The sequence below is a fragment of the Monopterus albus genome, unplaced genomic scaffold (assembly GCF_001952655.1).
Source record: "Monopterus albus unplaced genomic scaffold, M_albus_1.0 scaffold96.1, whole genome shotgun sequence".
In the NCBI taxonomy this organism is placed as follows: Eukaryota; Metazoa; Chordata; class Actinopteri; order Synbranchiformes; family Synbranchidae; genus Monopterus; species Monopterus albus.
This window is the reverse complement of record NW_018127976.1, coordinates 1,104,352-1,112,418: the sequence shown is the minus strand read 5'-3', so window position 1 is coordinate 1,112,418 and position 8,067 is coordinate 1,104,352.

Sequence of the window (8,067 nt, the reverse complement as noted above, 5' to 3'; positions counted from 1 at the left end):
TGAAAACATGACTCGGGATTCAGAAGTTGGTTTTCCTGCGGGAGCTCTATCTCTCTGAATCCAGCGCTGTGAGACTTTCTTGTAATCAGACTTTCAGTAAACTTTCTGTTGATTTTAAACAGTCCTCTCCTGTCGTCACTTCTCGTGCTTCCAACAAAAGAATTGGGTTAATTTCTGACAAAGAGGTTAGATTCTAACAGTTCCACTACCCAAGAGCGAGTCCAGAAATCCGACAACAACAGATTTGTCTCGAGTCCTCAGCCTGAGGCCATCTTAGTACTCTGGATCCTGCTCAACTCTGGCCCAAAGAGCCTCCAAACCAGCACTTCTCTCCTCCTGGCCACATGGAACCTCCAAAGCTAATCTACTGCTAATGGCTAATTGCAATCTGGCTAATGTCTCATGAAAACCGTAGTTATCGGCTATTAGTTTAAAGTCTATAGTTATTTTCCCTCTCCGTATTTGTGATTAAACCCCAAAATTTGGACCAAAATAATCACCTTACACCATTGCTAACAGACGGGTCATTCATTCATCAGAGAATTCACAACTGTACTCTTTGTCTAACATGTTTAATCCCTGTCATTTTCCCTGTGTAAAGAAAGTCAATTTCAGGTTTTTTTAAGGTGTTGCCATACTGAATCATCACACTGATGACTCGCATGTTGACATTTGGCACGTATTTTACATCGGATGCCCTTCCTGACATAACCCTTACTCAAACCTGGGCCGCAGTGGCGAGAGGGCTGCCTTAACCACTAGCCTACCACGAACAGCTACCGTTTTCCTTGTGTACATATTGTATTCATTCATTCATTTTCTACCGCTTAGTCCCTGAACGGGGTCACGGGTGGGGCCGGAGCCAATCCCGGCCGGCAATCGGGCGAAGGTGGGGTACACCCTGGACAGGTCGCCAGTCCATCGCAGGGCTGATGTGTACATATTGTAAATAAATTTATTTAGCTTATAACTGGCTTCATTATGTCATCTTTGGGTCTCTATTTTAAGTAAACAGGTACCTGAACTGGTAGAGTTTACTGCTTTCAGACACTGATTTAATTACTCTAATAGTTTGATGGAACTATAACCATCTGGTGCCCTAATTTAATGAGGTATTTGAATATTAAACATTAATATTCCTTTTCATAAGTAGTTATTTCCACTACATTTTGTTGATGATTTTACATGATCCTAGATCTGTTGGGTTTTTTTTGAAAGTCTCATTTGGCTTGTCATGGCAACATGTCCGTAATCTCAGACCTCAAAGGCTTTATGGGGCAGCATGGTGGTGCAGTGGTTAGTGCTGTTGCTTCATAGCAAGAAGGTTCTGGGTTTTAAGGCTCAGCCAAGACCACTGTGGAGTTTGCATGTTCTGCCTGTGTGTTTTTTTTTTTTGTTTGTTTGTTTTTTCTGGCTTCCTCTTATAGTTCAAATACATGCATCTTAGGTTGACTGGTACTTCTAAATTGCCCGTAAGAGTAAAAGTGGGTGTGTGTGGTTGTCTTTCTCTAAGTGTTAACCCTGTGGACCTCTTCGGGGTGTACCCTGCCTATTGCCCAATTACAGCTGGGATTGGCTCCAGCTGCTTCAGGATAAGCAGTATAGATAACAAATGGATGAGAGCATACTGATAGACAGGACTCCTTTGGCCCATCCCGACCCATTTTTAATAAACACTACTATTTCAGTCAAAAGGAAATAATATACTTTAAGTGGCATGTTAGCACCTCATTTTAAGGGCCAGAAAAAGGGATTGCAACTACAGAATGTGAATCCATTAGAAAATCCAGAATTACTCATTTGATCTTAGATCCGTTTAGCAACATACAAAGAACTCCCCCCGGACCCCTGCTACCTCCTGTACAACATTTGGCTAAACCGCCAAATCACAACAAAAGTCATCTCAGGACACTTTACAGAGTAAGGTCTAGACCTTACTGTTATCACTATTATTACAGAGGGAAAACCCAACAAATCCCCCTTGAGCAAGCACTTGATGACAGTGGGGAGGAAAAACTCCCTTTAATAGAAGAAACCTCTAACAGACCCCGGCTCCTGGTGGGCGGCCTTCTGCCTCGACTGGTTGGGGTGAGTGGATAGAGGAGAAAGAAAAGAAGAAAAGCAACAGGACACAACAAACAATCGAACACTGGTCAGGTTGAAGGAGAGCAGGAGGGGAGGGGAAAGAAACTCAGAGCATCATGGGGCCCCCCAGCAGCCTAGGCCTATAGCAGCATAACTAAGGGAGGGCTCAGGGTCACCTGATCCAGCCCTAACTATAAGCTTTATCAAAAAGGAACGTCTTAAGTCTAATCTTAAAGGTAGAGAGGGTGTCCGCCTCCCGAACTGAGACTGGGAGTTGGTTCCATAGGAGAGGAGCTTGATAGCTAAAGGCTCTGCCTCCCATTCTACTTCTGTGGATTCTATGAACCACAAGTAAACCTGCACTCTGAGAGCGAAGTGCTCTGTTAGGATGATAGGCTCTACAAGGTCTTTAAGATATGATGGAGCCTTGTCATTAAGGGCTTTGTATGTTAGAGGGATTCTAAATTTTATTCTGAATTTTACAGGGAGCCAGTGGAGAGAAGCTAATATGGGCGAGATATGTTCTCTCTTGCTAGTTCCTGTCAGTACTCTTGTTACAGCATTTTGGATTAACTGGAGGCTTTTTAGGGAATTATTAGGACAGTTAATCCAAAAGTGTTTTTTGTAATGTAATCTTGTTTTAAGATACAGTGGTGTGAAAAAGTGTTTGCCTCCTTACTGATTTCTTATCTTTTTGCATGTTTGTCACACTGTAATGTTTCAGATCGTCAAACAAATTTATATATTAGTCAAAGATAACACAAGTAAACACATCATGCAGTTTTTAAATGAAGGTTTTTATTATTAAGGGAAAACAAAATCCAAAACTATAGAGCCCTGTGTGAACAAGTGTTTGCCCCCCTGTCAAAACACTGGTTTATCGCACCTGAGTTCAATTTCTCTTGCCACACCTGTTCGCAATCAAGAAATCACTTAAATAGGACCTGCCTGACAAAGTGAAGTAGACCAAAAGATCCTCAAAAGCTAGACATCATGCCGAGATCCAAAGAAATTCAAAAACAAATGAGAAAGAGAATAATGGAGCTCTATCAGTCCGGAAAAGGTTATAAAGCCATTTCTAAAGCTTGGGGACTGCAGCGAACCACAGTGAGAGCCATTATCCACAAATGGCGAAAACATGGAACAGTGGAGAACCTTCCCAGGAGTGGCCAGCCGACCAAAATTACCCCAAGAGCGCAGCGACAACTCATCCAAGAGGTCACAAAAGACCCCACAACAACATCCAAAGAACTGCAGGCCTCACTTGCCTCAGTTAAGCTGAGTGTTCATGACTCCACCATAAGAAAGAGACTGGGCAAAAATGGTTTGCATGGCAGAGTTCCAAGACGAAAACCACTGCTGAGCAAAAAGAACATAAAGGCTCGTCTCAGTTTTGCCAGAAAACATCTTGATGATCCCCAAGACTTTTGGGATAATACTCTGTGGACAGACGAGACAAAAGTTGAACTTTTTGGAAGGTGTGTGTCCCATTATGTGTGGCGTAAAAGTAACACCGCATTTCAGAAAAAGAACATCATACCAACAGTAAAATATGGTGGTGGTAGTGGGATGGTCTGGGGCTGTTTTGCTGCTTCAGGCCCTGGAAGACTTGCTGTGATAAATGGAACCATGAATTCTGCTGTGTACCAAAATATCCTGAAGGAGAATGTCCGGCCATCCGTTTGTGACCTCAAGCTGAAGCGAACTTGGGTTCTGCAGCAGGACAATGATCCAAAGCACACCAGCAAGTCCACTTCTGAATGGCTGAAGAAAAACAAAATGAAGACTTTGGAGTGGCCTAGTCAAAGTCCTGACCTGAATCCAATTGAGATGCTGTGGCATGACCTTAAAAAGGCAGTTCATGCCCGAAAACCCTCCAATGTGGCTGACTTACAACAATTCTGCAAAGATGAGTGGGCCAAAATTCCTCCACAGCGCTGTAAAAGACTCATGGCAAGTTATCGAAAACGCTTGATTGCAGTTGTTGCTGCTAAGGGTGGCCCAACCAGTTATTAGGTTTAGGGGGCAAACACTTATTCACACAGGGCTTTGTAGTTTTGGATTTTGTTTTCCCTTAATAATAAAAACCTTCATTTAAAAACTGCATGATGTGTTTACTTGTGTTATCGTTGACTAATATTTAAATTTGTTTGATGATCTGAAACATTACAGTATGACAAACATGCAAAAAGATAAGAAATCAGTAAGGGGGCAAACACGTTTTCACACCACTGTAAGTTTAAGGAAGGGTGGGAAAGTTTAACGAGAACTCTGTTGCTGGAATGTGAAAACAATGACTGCAGGTAGAAACATGATCAGGGAAACTCTACCTTTGTCATCAAAACACCTGCTATAACATGAGGTCATGTATTTTGAAGCAGTTTACTGCATGATTATCTAAAATATTTTTGGGATCAGAGATCTCAGCTTGGCTGAAAGAAACAGAGAGGGATATGGAGTTTTGTTGTCAACACTTCAAAATTCCATCAGTGTGGAAAAGACACATCTCCCACTGTACACTGAAGGTTTCAGTTTGGATCTGACCTACTGATTATGTGTATCTTTGTCCTGCTACGTTGTTTTTGTCATGTCAGATCAATGTGGCTCCCATTAACTTTAGTCTCCACATTGCTATTTCCATTTACACCCACTGTCTGTCATCTGCTAACACATTTGAACATGGAAGCCTGTGAGCACTCCTCTTACAGCAAATGATTAAACCCAATCAAACCCTCGTTCTGGGAGGATGACACCATGGGGGGAAATGTTAATATGGGTTATATTAGTAAAGCTGTGGGTAGTTTTGAACCTATAAATCTGAATTCAGGAAGGACAGACAGTGATGGGTTGTTCTAAGGGAGGGTTCTGCAGGCAATCTTGTGTTGACCTATCAATACATGTTTGGGAGGTGCTGCCCAGCAAAATTTCTCCTGCTGATTTTTATGTTTTTGTACTCATGTCTAACTACAGTGAGCAGAAAGGAAAGCAAAGACTTAATTTAAAGTCGGATCATCTGCTGGCCACATCTTACCACACTTTTCAATATTTAGTAGCTATATATGATGTAATTTTGTTATGTTTTATGAGGCATAAGCATTTGAATGCAGCTTTGATAAATGTGCATCTAGAGAGCTGAAATCATGTTTTTTAAAGGTAAAATATATTTCTTAGTTTTAGTCATATTCCAAAAGAAATTGGGCGTTGGGGTGTGTCAGTCTCTGTTTGTTTGGCTGTGTTCCATTTGGCTATGTTAGAATGTTGCTTGTTACATAGCAGCAAGGGTGTGGAAACTCTCCTGAATGGAGCAGGCAGCAGAAGGTACCGATAGGAGATTGATCTTCATCATCTGATAATGTTAAAATAGGCTGTACTTTCATATTAAGGGAACATGATGTCTCTCCTTTTGAACACAAAGAGAACAGTCTACATCACTGATGGAGATACTACCCCAAATACCAGGGCACCATATTAATATCAGGTGTGATTTTATCAGTTTTTCATGTTATTCAACCATGATTTTACACAATCTAGGTCAAAGAATGAACTGTCAAGTTCAGCAAGATTCAGATTTCCTATCTGCAGAGGTTCTGATTCATAATCAAATGTTGTGGGCTAGGATATGGTGCTCACATTTTCTGACCGAAAAGATGCTGCTCTTCACCGTTCAGTTAGATTCCACATGATATTTTGTTGATGTGTCACAGTTTATCCGGTAGCTTCAGGTAGGCACAAGCAACATGCACCATTTCATGTGCTGGATTTAAATGGAACAGAAGCCACACCCATCTGGCACAAACTGGTATCTTTGGTACCATGCCAGTTGGTACCATGCCACCAACTTCTAGTGTTTTTAAAATGATAAAGTTCCAAACCATATGCCTTCGCCAGACACTGCATGTTAATTTCTGTCTCCATGGTTGGTGGCAGTAATGTGCCATTTCCTTGTTTGACAACTGCCGTAAAACATCAAGAAGAAGACCATGAAGACGGCAGATGGGCTACAATACAACAAATGTTGCCATGTTGCCATGTTGCAATTTTACAGTTGTTATTACAGTGGATCAATGTAGCTATTGTACACTATGCTGTGAGATCGGGCTCCGTGCTGACAATGGCTGCAGCCAGAGGCATTATGTTTTTGGGTTCCATTTGACCCATTCTTGTGAACATGATATCTCAGGACCGCCTTGAGGGAATATCTTCAAATTTGGCACAAGTATTCACTTGGACACAGGGATGAAACTGATTAGAGTTTAGTGGCCAAAGGTCAAGGTCACTGTTACCTCGTGTTTGGCTCATTCTTGTGAATGTAATATGTCAGGAACACCTTAAGTGAGTTTTTTTTTTTTTTCAAATTTGGCACAAATGTCCACATCTCACATATAAACTGATTAGATTTTGGTGGTCAAAGGTCAAGGTCAATGACCTCACATCTGTGCTATTCCTGTGAGGTTGACTGGCTAGCGGAGGCATACCATTGCAAAGCAGTCATTCTAGTTTAACTCATTGTTTTGGTTTTCTGCTCTGTTTAGGTTCACTGTCACTGCTTATCTTCATTTGTAGCAGACAGCTGTTTTTCAAGTATAGCACTGAATGCTAGAAGTGGACATCTGGTTCTGTGATTTACTATGTTTTTATATCAGCCCTTTCATACAACTATATCAAATTATACATCTTGTATATTTTACATGTGAAAAGTTATCAGCCATCTGTCTTGCTGTCACTTCTCTCTTTGTCTCTGTTTTTTATACTGTGCCACCAGCCCAGTTTGGCCCATCAAGAAATTCCCAATAGTCACTCTGCCATTGTCAGTCATAACTTGACGGTGATAAGCCATTTTCAGCAACAACTCCTGATTACCTCTTTTGTTCATGATGGACATGATTCATAGTTACTACTAAAGCAACTAACAGGCTTTGTCATTTTAATGTTAACGTTAATGTTGTCTCATTTTTCAGACATTTGTCATTTTGCCAGACACAGATGTCTTTTATGTAAATGTTCGTGGTGATATTATTCAGATATGACAGCATTTTTACAGACAGTGACACAATTAAAATGAAATATTTGGCAGCTGAGTTGCATGAGAGGGAGTGGTAGCACCAATGAAAGGTTTTAAAGGAAAATGATGATGCTTTATTCCAGGCAGTGTTCAGAAGGTTACTTTTGAAATGCATGGGTGGTATCATAGTTAGGAAACATTTGGAACCACAACAAAAACCTTACAGAATTTGTCTCCATCTAAAAGAAAATGTATTGGTTTGAACTTCTATATGTGAAAAAATGTCAAATAAGTAGCATGTACATTAAGTGCATGATATGGACCCATAGGGAATGTTAAATAAATAAATCTTTCCATCTCCAACAATATTATCTCTGTTTTCACGTGGTAAAGTTATACCTTCACCACAAATGCACAGCCCAAATGGAAAGCTGACTGTCACAATTCGGTTCTGCTGTTTCCTGTCAGGCTTTTATTTTGATTCTACTTCCTGTTTTGTTTCACCATAGCTTAGGTCTTTTTACTTTCTTCCTTACTAGGATTAGTTTCACCTGCTGCTTATTACCTGCACCTGTGTTCACCTCTATTTAGGCAGTGTCCTCCCACAAGGATGCTGCCAGATTGTTCTAGACCCCCAGCTCTGGCTCTCCCGCATTTATACCTTGCCTGATTCTCTGTTTCTCTGTTTCTGACCTTGGACCATGTTTTGCCTATGCCCCTCCAGTTTCTGATTGCCTGCAGTGTACTGACCTTCTGAGCTATTCCCCTTGACTTCTAGAGTTTGGATCTCCTGGTTATACCTGTCTACTGGCGCTGACCCTGGACTGTCTTATCGACCTGATTGTGTATCCCGGACTGTGTATTGTTTGTCTAGTTGCTACAAGTAAAAAACCTTCAGCTATATCAGTTCGTCTGGTTTTATAATCGAGTTCACCACACCACAAACACCATTTGGCGTTCATACACGCCGATTCTGACAG